A 20,055-nucleotide genomic window follows, 5' to 3' on the forward strand; every position below is an offset into this window, starting at 1 on the left:
GAACAGAAGAACAGTCCACTTGAACCTGCCCGAATTAAGGACCCACAAAATCATGAGATAAAACAAAATGCTCTCAAGCCATGAACACTTGCGGTAGTTTTTTATACATCAACGGGTTAACAGCAGCAGAGCCAGTCTGAGCAGAAGTCCCAGTTGTTAACCACTAAATCAGCCTCTGGAGGAACAGGTGAATAAAAAAAGGACAGAGCAGTCACATCAATCCACCCAGGTGCTGGGTGCATGAAGGCAACATCACAGTACAGGGGAGGACAGATGACAGTAAAGCCCTGGCTTCTCTCTGCCAAGAGCCCCACTGGAGACCAGAGGATGGTTAGAGGCCCAGGGGGAATGCTGGTGGTAAAGGCTTTGGGGTGGGCAAGGTGGGGATGCTACCAGGAATGGAACATTCCCCTCCTCTCCCAAGCTCTGTCCTAAGCTACAGCTGCCTAACTTCCAGGCAAACACACTCCTGCTGACTTCCTGGCCCCCAGGAGGCCCCTGTGGGTCTGCTGGCCTCTGGTTCACAGCCTGGCCTTGACACCTGCCTCCTCCACTTCCTCCCCAGGGCAGCTACAGTATGAACTCTGTAGCCACTGGGGCCTTGGGGAAACCTGATTTGAGGAAAACTCAAAGGGAAATACCCCACCCCACTGCTAGCTCCCCTGCTCCCCAGTCCCTGGCAGGCAGGAGGAATGGGCTACCAGTGTTCTCCCTTTCCCCAGATCACTCAGTTCTTCTCAGGTTTTGCCCCCAGGTTTCTGCATGAATCTCTCTATCCATGCTCCTTGAGCCATCTGGTGTCTGGTTAGCCTGGCCCTCTCTCCTTGGGAGTTGCTAGAATCTCCCCTCTTCTGAGATTTCCATCCCAGCCGCTACTTCAGAGCCTTCCATCAGCCCATCCCTTGAAACACTTCCCCTTTCACAGCCCTGTGCAGGTATTCTGACTCTGTCTCCTATACCCTCTAGGGCCACACTGGGATTCCTGGGACCCATAACTGGGACTCCATCAGACTAGTTTTCAAGCCTCCCAGGGCTCTAACTTAGTGCTTGCTAGAGCCTCCTGAGTCTGGAAGCAACTACGGTAGAGGGTTGCCCATTAAGCAGACATGAGAAAATACACATGTGAGTATAAAGAACTGAGGTCAGGTTAATTTCCCAGGATCACAAGTGTGCTAGGAAGGCACGTCTTCACTTGACTGTTGAACTTGCAGGCAGGACTAGAAAGGGGAAACTTGGGGGTGGGGTGAAGGGGCTCTAATGGTCCCTCATAGACCATCCCACACAGCACTCTGTATAGCACATGAAAGATCCCCATCACATCAGTGCCTCTTTCCGAGGGATTCCTGGTGCCACACACTCTGTACCATATGACTCTACTGTTCTGCTGTCCTAGCCATAGATTGTTGCACCAGGGTGGGCACCTGGGCACGGCCTTCAATTTGTTCCCCATGTCCATCCTCCCCTTTTACTTTGGTGAAGAACCTCAATTGTTAGCTGGGTGGCAATGCACCCAGCCAAAGTAGAACGTTTCCCAACCTCCCTAGTAGATAACTTTGGCCAAGTGACCTATGTCCTATTCAATAAGATATAGTGAATCACTGTGTGGAACTTCTGATGAGTCTCCCTGAAGGGCAATGTGTGTTCCACTTGAGGGTGAGAATGGGCTTGGCTGGGCTCCCTCCTAGTCCTGGACTCCACGGCCTCCACACCCCCTTTACAGGAGAGAGAAAGAAATGTTCATCTTGGTTAAGCCCCTGTTCTTCAAGGCTCTGTTACTTGCAGCCAAACTGGTCTTAACTGTAAGAGGTTGCCATTGATGGGTGCTCTGTCCTGGGAGTGAAGAGCAGCTGACAGTTGATGAGATCCCACGTAAACCAGGTCATTGGAGTTACGGCGTATCCTGGGAGACACTCCCATTCTCCAGGAGATTCCTTGTTTTCCAGTGTATTCTTACAATGAACCCCTGAGGTCACTGGAGAGTGAGTTTATCCTTGGGTCCCTGAAAGAACCTCAACTATTTCCTTTCTGAATTTCCATCAGAACCCTGATAGCGCCTGAAAAAAATAAGTTTGGCAGGACAATGGGTCAGTGGAGGCAGGTCTGTCACAGGAAACAGCCACTGCACAGAAGGAGCTGGCCTTCCCCCTCTTACTCTTGGTCCAGCTGTGTGCCTCCCAAGGAGCAGCAATACATCTCCAGACAAGGAGATTACAACAGACGCTGCCACTGCCGAGCTGAGTGGCCCGGGGTGGGAATGGGGAGGCAGGAAGAACAGGAACCTGGGACACAGGTTTCCATTCAGACTCCACCCTTTAACCAGCTACGTGAGCCGGGACTGACAGCCAGCTGCTCTGAACCTCACATTCCTCAAGAGCAAAAGCAGGACAGAGGCCACACTGCACGGGGCTCTTGTGATGACGGAAACTGGGGAGCAGCCCCGTGCCTGGCACGCAGTGAGTCCTCCACAAAAGCTTGCGTTTCTTTCCTTCCTGCTGAGAAAGCCAGGAGCCTTGGGAAGGAATATCTGGATCTCCTTCCTTCCTGGTTGGGGAAGGGAGGCCTGTTCACACAGGCCCCAAGAGAGATGCATTTTTTTTTTTTCCATTAGATTCTCAGAACAATGGGGCCCAGTGAGGTGGTCACCACCAGCCCGATTCTAAGAGGCCATCATCTGGATTTACTTTCTCATTCTTTTAAATAGATGTATATGATTTATACACTTTCGTCAAGGAGTTTTACACATATAAGAGGCTCTGCATTCTATTATATATAAATTTCTTAGATATTGTTGTAAACTTAGATTAGGATATTAGACTGTAATGATAAATGCAGCCCTCTTAGCTAAAGCCCTCGTTATCCAAACACTAGAATTTTTGCTTAATGAAAAGAGTTTTACAGGCTCTCCAGACCCCCAGTTCATCTTTATCCTAGTCCTTAACTTAGGGAAGAAGAGAGAAAAGTTAAATGCCTCCCACACTCACACACACACACACATGCCTGAAGCAGGCTTATGAGAAAAATCTGGAATGTCTTGGAGTTGTGTTTTTGTTTTTTTTTTCCCAATTACAACTCAATAAAAATGTGCTCGTAAAAGTTCTAGATAAGCAACAGCTTTGCCAGCAGGATGGAGCTACCCACTTCCCAGGGAAGCCTGCCCTGGTGTGATGGGCAGGGGGCTGGGGGAGGGCAGGAAGCCAAAGTTGGTTGCTTTATGGTCTCCCCTGCCTTCTCCATACAACACACACACAATGGGCTCCTCTGAGGAACTGGGAACAGCCCATGCTATAGAGGAGGTAGGGGGCAGCCTCCTTCTTTCTGAAAGGCCAGTCTGTTCAGCCAAGAGGCCAGCGGGAGTAAAGCCTTATTCCAGGCATCAAATTTTGAAAATATTCAATGGCTGTGTTTTTATATTGTTTCCCCCGTAAAGAAGTTGCTTAGGAGTAGGGTTGCCAGATAAAATATAGGACACCAGTTAAATCTGAATTTCAGACAAACAACAAACAATTTTTTATTATAAATATGTCCCAAATATTGTAGAGGACACTTGTTTTTATTGCTTGGTCTCTTAAGTCATGTCTGACTCTTCTATGACCCCTGTGGACTGCAGCCCGCCAGGCTCCTCTGTACATGGGATTTCCCGGGCAAGAATACTGGAGTGGGTTGCCATTTCCTTCTCCAGATTTTCCCAGTCCAGGGATTGAACCCAAGTCTTCTGCATTGGCAGTGGATTCTTTCCCACTGGGACACTGGTGAAGGCCGCAGAGGAGATGCTTAAAATAAAAATGTATTTGTAAATCAGTCAACCCTACCTGGAAGTCACTTCACTTTTATAGCCCCTGACAAATGGGAAAAAGAGGCCAAATCCAGTAAGAGGAGGCCCAGAGGATTTTCCGGTGAGAAAGAAAAAGGGAGTGAGTGACTGGAGAGAACAAGTACTAAAGGAGGGGTGGAGCGGTGACCTCCGTTCTCTAAGGCATGGTCCCAGGGACGAAGTGAAAGGTGTAGAGAGTGCCGTGCTCTTTACTTATTTTTTCTGGAAGGTGGACATTTTGCCCAACATGAGCAGCAGCCAGGCTCAAGGGGCCCCGCAGCACCAAGGCTCCCTCCCCACCTTTATCGCTCCTGCAGCAAACCCCGATGCATGCACCACATCCACAATCCGTATTACAGTATATCCACAGTCTGGCTTGCACAACGGAAGAGGATTCTGGATTTGAGCTTTTAACTGGGAAGCTGGGATGTTATTATTTAGCAAATGTAAGTGTCTGCTATTCCCAGCAGGTGGGGAGGGGGCTTGCAGGGAAGGTTAGAAGAGCTAAAGATAAATAAAGACGCCGCAGTTCCTTTGTACATCCCAGCGAAAAGAAGAACAGCAACGTGAGGATAGAGACGTAGCACATCTCGCTGTTACCTTTCCCTCCACTTGCAGAACTCTGCCCAGCACATGAGAGGTGCTCTGGGAAGGGCAGAGTGTGTGAATTTTCCACCCACTCCAAGCCAGACTGACTGTAGCAGTGAGGGTCTCTTCAGGTCCTGGGCACACCTGATGCCCCTCCTTGAGAACTGGCCTCAAGGACAAGTCTGAGACTGTGTGCCCAGATACCAAAGTAGTAAAGTTGCTTAAGAAAACATAGCTTCTTTCCTAAGATTCATCAGCAACTTTGTGCAGAGAAAAGTTACATCATCAGAGTCAGAGAACATTTATTAAAACAACAACAACACTATGTGCTAAGGCCTGTGTTAGTTAAGTACGTCATATCATTTCATTTATCATTTCATTTCACAATGAATACCTCAAAGTCAAATTCACCAGGTAATTCTTTACAATCAGCCATCAAAACATACCTGGAATCTAACTTCTCAAAAGCCCTGTCACTACCATTCTTGAGCCCTTAAGGCAGCAGCATCTCTTCCCTGGAAAACAAGAGCAGGCCACTCCCTAGTACACTACTTGTTCACCACATTCCATTCCCTACATACCAGTCAAATGTTCTTCTTAAAATGCACATCAAATCATGTAAGCATCCTCCCTGGCATAAAACCCAAACTCCTTACCATGACCACAAGGCCCCATGGTTACAGGCCCTCGTATGCCAACATTCTCATTCTTCTTCACTCTGGTGTAACCACACTAGCCATTCAAAGCATTAGGGTCCAGGCTAGGTTACTGTGAGAGGTTCCAAAACACAGTGACTTAAGTAACTGTTTATTTCTCTCTGGTGTCACTGTTCAAAGGTAGGTGGGCAGTCCAGACTGGTTAGGGGTCTCAGCTCCAAGGGGTCATGCAAGGACCCCGGTGCCTCCCACCTCGCTGTTCTGCCAGCCCTGAGAGTGCTGTTCTTGTCTGCCTGGTGGAAGCTGGGTCGCGGGCACATCTGTAGCCCATGGCTTTCTACTGCCTGGCTGCTTCAGCGTCCCTGGCTTGTTCCCTTAACCCTACTCAAACTCTGTATGTAGTCCCTTCATTAATATCTCTTTCTCTAAACTATCCCTGGTGAATTTTGTCTCTTTCCAGCCTGTAACTAAAGGTCCACTGAACACAATGTGTCAGTCAACCCCTCCCTAAACCTGAGCTCAGTTCGGCTTATAGATATAGGTGGTGGTGGTGGTGTTTTAGTTGCTAAACCTGTCCGAATCTTTGTGACCCCATGGACTTTGTAAGCCCACTGGGCTCCTTCGCCCATGGAGCTTCCAAGGCACGAATACTGGAGTGGGTTGCCATTTCCTTCTCCAGGGCATCTTCCCAACCCAGGGGTCAAACCTGCATCTCCCGCATTGCAGGCGGATTCTTTACCCACTGAGCCATCGGGGAAGCCCCCGTATGTTAACATATGTCTACATGCATATCTACGTGTATATATATGGGTATGCATACTTATATTTGTATATACATGAGTGTGTGTATATATTTATATATTGATACATTGGTGTGTGTATTTTCTCATCCCAGACAATGCCCCCAAATCTAACTGGAATTGGCACAAGATACCTGTCATAACTAAACTTGCGTGGGTTGGCACTGAACTGAAGACGTCCATGACAGTCTGGAGTAATAGCAGTCTCTGCGCAGCGAGCGTTTGTTGAGTGCCTACTGGGTTCATGGATGACCAGTACATTACCACAGATGCTCCCACCTAGCCTTCTTCCCCCAATGCCAAGGCTGGCCTTCTCCGAGCATTTGTACTGAGCTTCCCGGCTCCTCTGGGCAACCCCGGCTCCTCTGGGCAATCCCCTTGTGCCGCCCATCACAGCCCTCGCCGCTCGGGCTGCTGGTGCGTGCTCAGAGGTTTCTGCTTCTCCGCTGGGCAATGAGCTCATCCAGGGCAGGCCCTGGTTTCCTGCTCCAAGGACAGGGCCTGGACTCAGAGTAGGGCATCACTTCAATAAATAAATGAAGCACACAGCGGGGGTTTCAGCTCCCAACCTAATGGTTTGTTCATTTAATCCTCTCTAGGGACTTCTTAATCTGTCCAGTGGGAGATAAGAACAAGTAACCAGAGTTGAGGGAGAATGAGAACAGCAATGGCTAGTGTGTGATGGTGGCTTCCTCCAAGCCAAGGGCTTCATGTGCATCATTTTATTTAATCTGCATGGTAACCCCATAGGTAAATCCTGTTATTAGATACAATGTACAGGCTCAAGGAAGTTAAGGGACTTGTACCAGCTCAGAGTTAAGTGCAGAGGCAGGATTTGAACCTAAATCCTTCTGTTTTGCAAGCACACGCCCTTTCCTCCTCCATTCTCCTGCCTCCCAGACATGAATAATCACACTGTCAAGCCTCATCAATGTTACTTTGATGCACTAACAGGCCGTGAAGAGGAAACAGCTATCTATCTGTAAAATAAACAAGTCCTGGTATGCAGACAGAGGTGCTAATAGAGATGCAATTTACCCATTTGCTGAGATCACTGACAGACTCAAGCAGGGCTCAAACAACAGTCATCTGGGAAAAGGGGGGGCTTGGGGGGACCCAGACCTACAGCCCATGCCCCGGGTCCTCAGGGCTCCAGAGCCCCCCAGGAGGAGGTTGGCAGCAGGCACTCCCAGTATTTTGACAGCCAGGCAGATAAACAGAGGTATCGATTTCAGAGAAACATCCTCGGCCCTTAGGTCTTCTCTCCAAACACGAAGTCCTCACATCGCTAGGCCGTCAAAGTCAAGAGTGACACTTCCACAGCAGACATGGCCCTGCTGGCTGCCAGCAAGCTCCCTGGAGAGTCACAGAAATCTTCAAGGCACCCACACACCGGGGATAACCTGGGCTGGAAGGAGGTAGGCCAGGCCTGGACAGATGGAAACCCCCATTGTGATTCCCATCAGCACGAGGTCTTGTCTCCCTCTCCGTGACCCGGGCTGCCCAGTATGGGAACCCCCAGCCCCTTGGGCTGTTGGGCACTTGAAATGAGATGAGATGTGTTATAAGTGTAGGATACTCAGATTTCAAAGATTTCACATAGAAAAAAGTATGTCAAATATCTTAATAATTTCATACCGCTTACATATTGACACTGTAATATTTGGGGTATGGTTAAATAAAATACATTATTAAAATTAATTTCACCTGTTTCTTTCTACACCTTAATATGGCTACTAGAAAAAAAATTTTTTTGGCTGAGTTGCAACTAGGGATTGAACCCAGGGCCATGGCAGTAAAAGCACCAAGTATTAATCACTGGACCATGGGGAATTCCCCCTAGAAAATTTTAAGTTGCAAACATGGCTTGTATTATATATCTTTTAGACAGTGCTGATCTGAAGAATAAAATAAGAGGGACAATTCAAAGTGAACAAAGAAATTTTTGTCAAAATGCAAATTAAATGAAAATAAAACATGAGAAATATTTCCATGTGTATTTTCAAGAGTTCTTTTTTAAAACATTCAAAGTTTCTTTTAAAAGTGAAACGGAATATATAATTGTCAGATATCAAAGTTTTAAATCAAAACAATCTAAATAAACCCCAAAATCTTAACTCAATTCCCTGAAAGCTTTGTTAAATCTTATAAACAACTGTTACAAAAACAAAATGATGGGCAATTCTAGCAGTCAATGTAAAGAAGTGGCATTTTGCTTCACATTACATCTAGACCTGCATATAATATATATGCTTTAAAGAAGTCTATGAGTTGTTTAACACACCAAAATATCCCTCAGCTGTTGTGTGACTGTTGGGAATACCACACTAATGCCAGGTCACCTCCAGAGCCCTGGAGCAGAACGCAGACACAATGGATGCTCAGCACTACCGGGTCTGTGTGCTTGCTGAGCCCACGACTGATTCAGCAGGATAAGCCGTCCCACTTCCCCGGCTCCAATCCTCTCTGGAACCCCAAGTTAGCAGTGACACAACCCACCAAGCTTCATGGAATTCAGACTCAGTCACTTTTCATCCTGAGGACACTAAGGGGAAGGCAAGCACATTCTCTGCGGCCTAAATGGCGCTAATTGCAAACGTGGATGGAGTGACGGGTCCACTAGGTGCCTGTGAGAAGAGCCAGATCCCGGGTGAATGAGGTGCCCACAACATCTGTTTTAATTTTCAAACTTACACACAGCAAGGTTGACTCTGTCTTTTTACTGACAAATTCGTCTAGCTGTGTCACCACCACTATGACCAAGACACAGCGCAGTTACCGCAATCCCCGACATTCTTACCCAGGTTTGGCACTGTCAGGTTCTCGCTTGCTTTTAGCCACTCAAATGAGTGCTCAGCAGCATCTCAACACGTGTGTGTGTGTGCATGAGACACACAGAGAGAGACAGGGAGAGACAGAGGTGCGGATCTCTAAGAAAGCAGCTCAGCAAGGGCTCCTTCTTCCAGGGTCCGTGGATGATACTGTCGGGGGAATAAAAAAAACTCTCTCAGATGGGTGACAGTGACTTATTCGAGAAAATGCCATGGTGGGCTCTTTGATAAGAAAAGGAGACCCCTAGCTTATTCTGCTTGGGAGGCTGCGACCAAGAGGGAGCTGATATGCTCAGCATAATCATTGGAGAGCAGGAATCTGGGACGTTCCTGAGGAAGCTCTGAAGGAGAGAGGGAGAGGCCCAGAAGGGAAGGAAAGAAAAGCTGCGACAACTGTGCACACAGTGAGGAGCCTTGTGACACGGCAGGCACAGGGACGGATGTCTCAAAAGAGAGAAGTGCCCTGGGAGTGGGGCCCAGCCAACAACTTCCTAAGACTAAGGAGCTCAGACATGGAGTTTGGAATTATCACCTGCTCTGTGCTGAGGTCCCCTCTGCCACACACAATGGCATGGGGTGAGTGGTGCTTTGGAGGAAGAACAGAAGAGGATGGTGTTGAGGTTGGGATGAGGCTGGAGGAGAGGAGGGTGGCACGTGCCAGTGAGGTGGAGAGGCAAGAAGGCTACAGGAACACTGACCCAGACAAACGAGAGCCATCCTATCTGGACTCCTTCCAGAGGACAGCAGTCCTTGGAGATGCCGTGGAGGGCTCTGGACGGGCCTTGGTCTGTTTGCTTTTCTTCTTAACATGAAAGAAAGGCCTTTGTGGACAGCAGAGGACCTCAAGCCATCAGACTACACACATGTGCTGCTGAGATATGGCCTCGGCCCTCTGGGCTCCATCTGGGAGGGCACCCTCTCCCTGGGCTCTGGCTGGATTCAGCATCCACATAAACTGGTGTCCACAGAGCAATAGAAGCCTCTGGATCTTTTCAACCCAGAAAAGTCAGGTACTAATCAGACATCACATACTAGTTTTCCTGCTGCTGCTACTGCTGCTGTAGCAAGCCACCTCAAACTTAGTGACTCAAAGCAACACTGATCTTCGTACAGTCCTGGAGTCAGAAGCCTGACGCGGGTCTCACTGGGCTACATCAAGGCATGGGCAGAACTACATTCCTTCGGCAGATTCTAAGGGAGAATCCATTGCCTTTTCCAGCTTCCAGAGGCTGTTCTTTGGTTTGTGGCCCCTTCCTCAATCTCCAAAGCTGCTAACAGGGAGCTGAGTCCTTCTCACAAGGACTCACTCTCTTCTCCAGCCTCTTTCTCCCACTTTGAAGAGACGTTCTGATTACATCAGGCCCACCTGGGTGATCCAGGGTACTCTCCCTATTTTAAGATCTCGTGGTTGGCACTCTTAATTCCACTGCAACCTTTATTCCCCTCTGCCTTGTAACATATTCACAGGTTCCAGGCATTAGGATGTGGACACCTTTCTGGGTGTGTGCATGAGTGTGAGTGTGTGTGTATTCTGTCTACCATACCTTGCCACTGCGCATAAGTGGAATTCTGATCCAGAGCACTGGCTACCTGCATGTGAAAATCAAGAAAGTAGAGGGAGATTCTGCGGGAAAGGAATTTGCTAATAAAATCACTTGAGTCAGAGAAGGCAGTGGCTTTGGGAGGAAACCTATGTCAAGTGCTGCCATATGTATGTTAAGTTCCTAAGAAGCTACAGTGAAAATAACAGCTGTTTCTACAGATAACACTGCCTGCACTAAGGCGGCTTGCTGTTGCACAGAATCCTGGCGGACTATCCTCAGAGTCTTAAACAGTTAGAGACATCTCTGAGTCCAGCCAATGGTTACCTGGCTTGCTCCCATCCTGGCATAATGGTATGTGTGCTGGGTTCACACCAGGCAGATCTTGGGGGCATTCACCCACCACCTGAGTTCTGCCTGAGAGTTGTGCAGAGAAGGCTGCCGTTTCTCACAGGTGAGCCCTTCAGCTAACTAAAAGACGGACCAGGTGTCCCCTACCACCACCACTCTTTTCTAATAAACTCTTCCCAGGGCTTCCTATAGTTTCTCATAATTAATTATGTGGTTTCCACCCTTCCCCACCCTTGTCACTCTCCTTTGGGCATAATTTAATGTGTGAAGGATTGGCAACATGTAGGGTGTGGGGAGAGGGTCACCAGTCTTCTGATCACAGCATTTAGGGGCTAGTCTAATGGAGGTGATAATCCAGCAACACACATCAATCTTTCCTTGGCTTTAGTTTCTTGGCCATCCTTCTAGACAGTGTGAAATACTACCTTGCTCTGTTAATGGTTATCTGTCTATCTATCCATCCCAGATGTCTTTAGCTATTTGATTTTTGCCCCCTCTGAATCTACATCTTCAGCAGCTCCTCTTGCCACCTCAGCCCTTAACTTGGGCTGGCTTTGGGACTGAGGCTGGGACTTGTCCCCCAGGCTCCCAGCTAGATGGAAACCTTTCTTCAGCCTCAGTTAGTTCCAGCATCTCTGACTTCTTCAGTTCTTAGGGCAATTGCAGAAGGGCCTCTGACTCTAGCACAGGACAGCAGGGACATGTGGACCCTGAGAGCTTGACCTCCTTAATACATTCTGTGTGCTTAAATCCTGAGTACTCTGCCTTGTGCGTATTCTCTGCACCAAGAAATCAATAAAAGCAAAATCTTTCTTAGCACTTTCGCAATGAAAAATACTAGAAGAAATAATCGCTTAAATGAAACTGGCAGTCGTTAAACAAGTGAATTCTGTTTTGGTTTGCTGAATACAAAGTTGTAGAGGGCAATATAATGACCCCAAAATAAGAAGGCCCTATTAAGTGAAGGATGTAGAGAGACTGGGGACCCCCTTCCCACTCCCCCTAATCCTTCACACACTGAAGGATGCCCAAAAAGGGTGACAGGATGGGAAAGGATGGAAAATCAAGTCACTTATTAAAAGGAACTACAGGAAGCCTTAGAATGATTTTACCAGAAAAATAGAGGAGCCTGGACAGGACTATCCCCCGACCCCTGCAGCCCTGAAAAAGAGGACCATGGCAGTAGGGGTGGTGGTGGGGACCTAGGAGCAAAGAAGGCTGGGGGCAAAGAGATGGGAGGCTGAGAGAAGGAATCACTAAGAAGAGAGACCTGGGAATGACGGTTGAATTGGGAATATTTTTGGCCTCCTAATACCATCCAGTATTTTTTAAATGTTTAGCATGTATCAGGCACTGGCTATATACTTTCCACACTGTATTTCATGTAACTCGCATAACAACATAAGAGGGTGGCATTATGATTATTGTCCCCACTGAAGCCCAGACATAGGCTGGACATCTGCTGAAGGTCTCACAGGAAGGGACACAATGCAAATGAACCCAAGCTTCCAGTTTCTCTGGAAGGAGGATGTGGTTCACTGATCACCCTGCATGATGTGGCAATCATTCCATTCACCCCTCAGAGACAGCTCCACAAACTCCCAGAAAATACTGGAGTGGAGAGTTCTCCAGGCTGGGGGGCCCCTGCCCTTGCACAGGCACTGTGCCAGCTTGCAAAACGCCCCCATTCCAGCTATTCCAGGACAGAGCCCCAGGCAGGGCCCCGCAGGCACCTGGCCTCATCCATCCCAAGAAAACAAAGCCAGGAAATCCCCCTGCCTGTCGCTGTGTTGGTGGCCGCGTGTCCCGCCTCCGTGGCTGGGCTGGGGACAGGCGTATGTGCTCCAGGTACAGAACTCCCAGAGTCAAGGGTTTCAGGTCACACTGGCAAATCATTTTGCAAGCAGATGCCACAGGTCTCCTCACAGACTGGGCAGCACACAAGGTCAGTGTCAGCAGATCCGACCCTAAAAATAGGCTCTTGGATGCCAGTCAGTGGCTGGGTGTGCGGCCGCCACATGCCCCACAGACCAGTGCCTCCTGACCCGGCCAGGACCCAGTGCGCACAGGTAAGGCCCCCTGGTGGGGAGACTGGCATCTCTCTTGGGTTCAGTCAAGTGTTCTTTGGGGTCCCGGGTGTGGGGATCAGAGGACCCCTTCCCACCTGGTCTCTGGAGTGGCAGAGACCAGCAGGCATCCTCTCAGCTTGACAGGCTTCTTGCTCCGTCTTTCCCTAAAGACTCCCAAGAAATTTTCTCCACTTCCCGTCCTCTAAATCTAAGCTTTCAGTTCAATGACCATTTCTAAAGGATAATAGAGTGGGTTAAATCTCATCGGGCCCTTCTGAGGCACTGGATGCATTGCATCACATATCATATTCCAGCAAGGTTCTGCATTTATCCATTTAGCCAGCAGAGGGGAAAAAAAACCTCAGCAGGAGGTGGGGGTGGAATGGAGACACCCGTGGTGACTCACATCAAGCGTGGGGGAGCACAAATTACAACTAAGTCCTCAAAACCCTGGGGATGTGAGAACGCTTCCTGTGTCCTCGGTAACCCTAAGCATCATTTGGACAGAGTGGCTATTTTTGAAGCTTTTTCCTGTCCTGGTGGGAGGGTGGGGTTGGGGATGATTGCTCTGGTAGAGATGGGGAGACTGGGTCACTGAGGGACTTGGCCTCTGGCCCAAACACCAGTGCCTGTAGGCAGGAAGGTGGGATGATATCCTGTGTCTCAGGCCAGGGCTCTCCCATCAGACCCTGGGCCCTTGTCCTGTGGCCCCAATGGCCCCTCATGGGCCTGGACCCAAGCGTTGGGAGTGGGGGACTCTGAGTGTTGAGGAAATCTGAGAACATTCCAAGGGAACCCCTTCAAGTAAGACGGGTGAAGGTGCATGTGTGGAGAGACCTCCCCACTGAAGGCCCCGCATCTGAGGGGCTCTGTACCCGGTCTGTGTTCTTGTGCCCTGAACCTTCCATCGTGGCCTCGTCTTTGTCCTCTTCACAACAGAAGCATTTTGTTCCCACCAAATGACATTTGCCAACAGCACTCGGAGGGCTTCTGAGCTGAATCCTGTGCAGGGGAACAACCTTGGGCCTGGAGGGGCAGGTGGGACATGGGAGAGGGTCTGAGGAGTCAGGGAGAGGTCAGAGGCTCTTCAGGGGAAAAAACAGATCCATGCTGGGGGGTCGGGGCGATGGCCCTCCACCATCTGACGAGCTGGAAGCCCTCGCTGGTGGCATGTCGGTCCTAGGGTGGCACCCACGGGAGGGGACCCTGAGTCCTGACTTGAGGGTGGATTTCCAGTGGCTGCTGACAACCTCACAGGGGACAAGGGGCAGAGGGGGCCCTGAGGCCGGGGGCTTAGGGCCTACCACCCTGGTGATGCCCGGCTGAGTCCACTTGGGGAGGGGGCAGCCTGCCCTCCCTGGAGCCAAGGCTGGCCTTCTCCAGACACCGCGCAACCCTGTGAGTCGGCAAGGGGTCCTGGCTGACCACGTGCAAGGACGGCTCGGAGAGCTTGTCTTCTGCGTAGTCACACGGTCATGTACTTACTCCTTGGAACTGCCGCAGCCCGGGAGGGGTGTGCCTCATCATCTGCACTTCAGATGAGCATGCTGAGACACACAGCCATGGAGCAGCTTTCCCAGCACCACGCAGCCCAGACCACTGCGAGGCCAGTGTGCCTCAGAGCCTGACCACATAGCCACTGTGCTCAGGTGCCCCTCCGTGAGGTGGGGGTGCGGGGGACACCTCACCCGCTTCCCTCATTGCCTGAACTCCCGCCTGCACACAGCCACTCCAGGTCCTGGTGTCAGGAGGCAGAGCTCCGCGTGTCCTCTCCAGCCTGCCTCCAGGGCGGGTGACCCTTGATGGTTCTGGACCCACCACTTCCACTGCAAACAGGGGATCAAGTCTCATCGAAGCCTGGCATGGGCACCAGATATTAACAAGTTGGAGACAGACCTTTCTCCTCCTCCCCAAAGTTCTGCTTATACTTCACCCATGAGCAAAGGAGCCCCATCACCCAGAGGAGGATGTTCAGACGTATTAATGCCCCATCCTGTCTGCCACGACTACCCCCACAGAGACCTTTGGCCCCCATAAAACAGCTCTACCCCTATTCCTAACACGTTCTGGGCTCAGAACTTAGGTCCTAACACAGTGGTGGCAGCTGTAAGAGGTGGGAGCTTGGCCTACAGCCTTCCCAAGGCCTAGAGCCTCCTCTGAGCAGCATAGAGAGATGGACCTAGTGAGTGATAGTGGTGTGGATGGGCAAGAGGAGGGGGGGTGAGACCATGGTGAGGGCTGCACCCCCACAGTCTACCCCCACATCTTCTCCCCTCACAAGGAAGCCTTACATTTTGCGGTGGCACACAGTGGGAAGTGATCCTTGAAAGAGGGGAGCTAAAAGGCCATCTATTCCTGAATTCATGAGCTGTGTAACTGCCTGCAATGTTTACGCCACCACTGGTCTGGTCAGAGGCTCTTGTGGGCTCCTGTGCCAGAGCCTCCTCTCCCCTACGGGGCTGGTCGTGGAGGTCAAGTCAACACCAGCCGGCCCCCTTGTCTGGGAAGGAAGCTGCATGTGGCCCTCCAGCCTCCTCACGGTTTCCGGGAGGCCCAACTCTGCCAAACCAAGACTGAAAAAAATCAATTAGGAGTTCATAAATTACCACCCTGAAGCACTTTGAAACCATTTGAAGAGTTAATCAAACAAGTTAATGACATCAACCCCATCTTAGAAGGAATATTAAATTACCTCTTTAAATGAAGCCTTCTCTGTTTTTTTTAATAAAAGGATTTTACATTAATTCACATAATTGCCTCCCATTAACATATTTGCCAGAATCCAAAAGGAAAAGAAAAATCTGTTAAACTTCGGTTGTGTCTGATATATCAGGAATTAAATTATAGGCAACAAAAAATTCCTAGGGTTTTCATGTCCAGGTTTTAATTTTTCAAAAATCCCACAACTTTTATTTCCTAGTTGGGATCATTTTCGCAGATTTAAGATGCATAAAGACAAGCATGACTTGCGGTAAATTAAAAACATGTATATTCATATACATATACTGCTGCCAAATTCTGCCCTTCCATGTACCCTGGCAGTAGGTATTACTCTCCTAATAGAGTTATTTTCCCAACCACAATAACATTTTTACTCTCCCCCTTCTTTCAAGGCACATTCCAAGCCCAACTTGGGTGGTGTCATGGAAGAAATGTGTATGCAGGCAACACAGGCTAACTTTCCCCAAGAGCCCAATGCATTTAAGGTAAATATGTTATGTCCATAAATGCAGGATACCCTCAAAAGAAGAGGATTCATTTTTAGAAGATTAAATTATAAACTGCTCTACTAGACCAGAAACTTGTAGAAGGCAGAGACCTCTCTGGCCCACCCAGGCCTGGAACTCAACAGAAGGATATGGTGTATTGTAGGGGTGAGCAGGGCCAGGCCTAACTTCTGAGGTGAAGTCAAAAAGCAGCCCTGATGCTGGCCGAATTAGCCTAAACCAAGACCAGGCTCAGCAGAGTCAGAGAGCCCCGAGGCACGGGGATGCCCTCTCCACCTGAGGTCTGCCTCCAGTCCAAGGGAAGCTTGGGAAGCAAGCTTCCTTCAGAGGTAGATTTACCCCCAAAGAGTCAACACCCCACACTTGCACTGGCCTCTTCTAAGGCCCTGCACCTATTGGGTTTTCTTTTTCTTAAAGAAACTGTATACACTTCAGAACCCACAAAACTTGACTCACTTCTGGTTTTCTGGGAAGCACTGAGGGACCAGAATGATGCAGTGACATGACCTAGGCCTGGCTTTGCCACCAGAGGGCTCAAGAAGGATATAGCCTTGGCTCTGGGAAACTCACAGAGACTGGAAGGTGCTCAGTGCTGTATGTCATGTCAGGAACACCTGGTTAGGCCTTGTCCTGAAGGCCACCTTTCTGTGTCTTCAGCCCACGGGTTTAGAAAGCACACCTACAACACCCAGAACAATTCTCAAATAGAACTGTCACAGGCTTTTTTTCCCCCTGCCATACACTCTCAAGTATTATGTGTTCATCACAAGAGATTTTAGAAAAGATGGCTCCTTAGAAAAAAGAATAAGCTCATATAATTTCATCATTCTAAAATAAGCATATACTTAGTGTTAATATTTTGGTGAAATGTATTTTTGTACAAGAACAGAATCACACTGTACATGCTGCTTCACACATTTCTGGTCTCTTCTCTCAACCAACACAAGCCTCTTCCCCTTTGATTTCTCAAAACCACTGCAAACACAGCAGTCTGTACCATCTAACAATTTCACTGAAGTTTTAGGGTGACAATGAGAGGGCTGACATAGCCAGTTGTTGCTTAGTTGCTAAGTCATGTCCAACTCTTTTGCGATCCCATGGACTGTAGCCTGCCAGGCTCCTCTGTCCATGGGATCTCCCAGGCAAGAATACTGGAGTGAGATGCCATTTCCTTCTCTAGGGGGTCTTCCTGATCCATGGATCAAACCTACGTCTCCGACATTGGAGGAGGACTCTTTACCACTGAGGCACTGGGGAAGACTGATACAGTCAGCTGTTGTTCAGTCACTCAGCCGAGTCCGACTCTTTGCAACCACAAAGTTAAGCATGGGGACCCCTGTTCTGAGGAATCCTGTGGCTGTGTGCCCTGGATGCTCCTCACCTGGCTCCCAAGCCCTGCCTCCCACAACCTACAGCAGTCCCCTCACACCCACTCCGGGGATGTTCTAGAGGCTCAGAACTCCCCTTGCTTTCTTGTATAGAATAATTTAGCTCTTTGTTCACACCATCACTTTCCGAAATATGCTTTAGGACTTACCTTTTCCCTATCAAAAGGATCCTTCAAGGGTGTTTTTTTTGTTCATCGGGAGGCCTGTTCTGTGGCTCACACTCCTGGGCATGGCTACCTGACCAATCTCTGCAGGCTCAAGGGGATCCACTTAGATATTTAAGTTTCCTGCTGAAATGAATGATGCATCTCTCCACTGGGCTTCTTCCATCCTCTGCCTTAGAAAGCAAAAGAATCCAGGTTAAGTGTTTGTTTTTGAAGCATCTCCATCCCTCTTGTTACAGCTCCGTGTTATCACAGAAGAAAGCAAAGCTTGGGATGAGACGTGTAGATCCGAGTCCTCAGTGATTGCTGAGGCTGTGAGAGCAGAGAAGGGCCACCAGCCAGTGAAGGTGGGGAGGGAGGGACAGAGACATGGAGGACCCCAGGAAACAGCCAGGCCCTGGAGGCAAGTCAGATGGAGTGGAAACCATAAACCAGAAGTTACAAGCAGCTTCCAGCCCAGACTGTTCTATTTGGCCAGCACAGTGAAAAAATACAGATGCGGTTATTTATTATAAAATATGATTATTTATAAAGAATCCCCAAATAGAAGACACACAAAAATATCTTCCTGAGTCCTGCCACTTGTTTACAGTATTTGGTGGATTTTTCCCTAGTTAAAAAAAAAAAAAGAAATATATATATATATAATATACATAAAGTTTTTTTAATTGACATATAGTTGATTTACAATGTTGTGTTAGTTTTAGGTGTACAGTACAGTGATTCGATTATATAAAAGAATGTACATATATACATATTTTTTTTCAGATTCTTTTCCCTTTTAGATTATTAAAAGACATAGAGTATAGTTCCCTGTGTTATATGGTAGGTCCCTGGTTATCTACTTTATATAGAGTCATGTGCATATGTTAATCCCAAATTCCTTTTTTTTTTTTTTTTTACATAAAGTCAAATCATGGTGTCAAAATTATATTTCTAAATTCAGCTTTAGCCCTTCTTCACTGGCAAGGGAAACCTTTAATCAAACACAAGCTGTACCATTGAAAAGTCTGACATGGGGTCAGGATTAATGAGGGATCCCAATTTTGATTATTCCTAGAAATAGTTTCTCAAAGCAAGGCTACTGCTTCACAGAGGGAAACGGAGCTTGGGCCTTATAGGTCAGGTACTACTCGGTCTCTGCGTTCTCTGTTATCACAGTGTCTTTGAATGTTTTAAGATCAGCGGTATCTTAATTGGGTTCCCTCCAAGGCAGACCCTGAAACCAGGGTTTAAGAACAAGTTGTGAAGTGCTCCAGCAAACAGGATCAGTGCAAAGACCAAAAATACCCTCAATCAGGGAAATAAAGGGGCTTGAAGGAGGAAGTCTTTTGTGTATAATGGAGCTGTCCACTGCAGTGATCCAAACTGAGGAATGGGACAGAACAAGGCTAGTCTCTAGTACAGCTGCCTACTGACTTAAAGTTTTTAAATCAGCTGATTTCCCACAAAGCTCTGGCTCTCTGACTTTTCATAAAAATAACTAGCAATACGGAAACTTACATTCCCACATGGAATGGCAAGCTGCTGCCCCTTTCAGTGGGGGTGTTTGCTCGCCACTGGGCCACAGTCTGCACCACTCCCTGATGTCTCCTACCTGAGGCCAATAGTTGGGCTTTTGCTTGTTTTATTCTTTAACACCCAATGTACTTAACTCCTCTGAGTTATCTGCCTGGCCCCTCCAGGAAAGAGCCTGAGTCTATCATCCTTTGAGAAGAGGCAAGCTGATGCTGCAAATAAAGGCCAAGTAGCCATCAAGTTGACATTTGATTTCCTGGGACCAAACCTTTCAATATGAAGCTGTAACAGGAACCTGGAGGCCTCTCTTGACAACCTGCCCAGCTCTCATTATGACATTTAGCCTGTGATTGATATTGTATGTGTCATCGAGACCTTGGCAGTTAATCTTTAGGTCGAATCTATGGAAACCAAACAGAGCAGGTTTGTCTTCCCCTTCCACTTTGGCTGTGATCTGGGAAACAGACACTCCTGGCCTCTCTGAGATTCAGAGATTTGGGAGCCATGCAGAGAGATGCACACAAGCCGCCTTCAGGATTTGGAAAGATTACAGGTCTGTGGTTTCTGGACGGCTCTGTGCTTTGTTCTCTCCCCCTATCCAATCTGCATGCTGGAGGATAATAGATCCCAGAGCTCCCTCTGCGTGCCAAGCCGCTCTGGGTAGACCACACCACTTCCGCTTCTGTCTGGAAATCCAGCCGAGGCTTTCAGCACGGGGATGGGGATGGCTCCCTCCACAGTATAATGAAGGAGGACCAGCCTCAGCAAGGGTGAGGTCAGCTTCAGTGATCAAAGGAGGCAGGCAGAGGGTTCGGAATGCAGTTGCTCCAGCATCTTCCTAAAATCCCTTCTTCTGAAGCCTACTTTGGTAGCAGTCAGGGTTCAAAATGGCTCAAACCTTCAAATTTCAGTTCCCAGCTCTCACTCACTGTGAAACAGGAAGAGCTGGTGCCATGGATAAGCTGAGTTCCAGACCTCTCAAAATTAAAGCACCCCAGGCCTGCAGCAGGGAGAGTGTACTTACACTTTCAGGAGACTTGGGTGCCTGTGCTGATTCCTCCACAGACGTTTCCATCCATTCCTTAAAATAACACCTCACTTAGTGCCTGCA

General features: G+C 48.5%; 1 protein-coding gene across 4 annotated transcripts in view; it reads left to right on the top strand.

Annotated features, from left to right (window-relative positions):
• The first annotated feature begins 12,568 nt into the window (after positions 1–12,568).
• DUSP29 (dual specificity phosphatase 29) overlaps positions 12,569–20,055 on the top strand; it is a 35,685-nt gene continuing 28,198 nt past the window's right edge. For 2 of the 4 annotated variants that reach the window (XM_043477249.1, XM_043477252.1), the window contains exon 1: positions 12,590–12,647. The gene's annotated coding sequence lies outside the window, so the exon portion shown is untranslated. Of the gene's footprint in view, positions 12,648–20,055 lie in introns of all 4 variants that reach the window. The other 2 variants (XM_043477250.1, XM_043477251.1) reach the window with 2 other exon arrangements.

The sequence above is a fragment of the Cervus canadensis genome, chromosome 8, assembly GCF_019320065.1.
Source record: "Cervus canadensis isolate Bull #8, Minnesota chromosome 8, ASM1932006v1, whole genome shotgun sequence".
NCBI classification, from domain to species: Eukaryota; Metazoa; Chordata; class Mammalia; order Artiodactyla; family Cervidae; genus Cervus; species Cervus canadensis.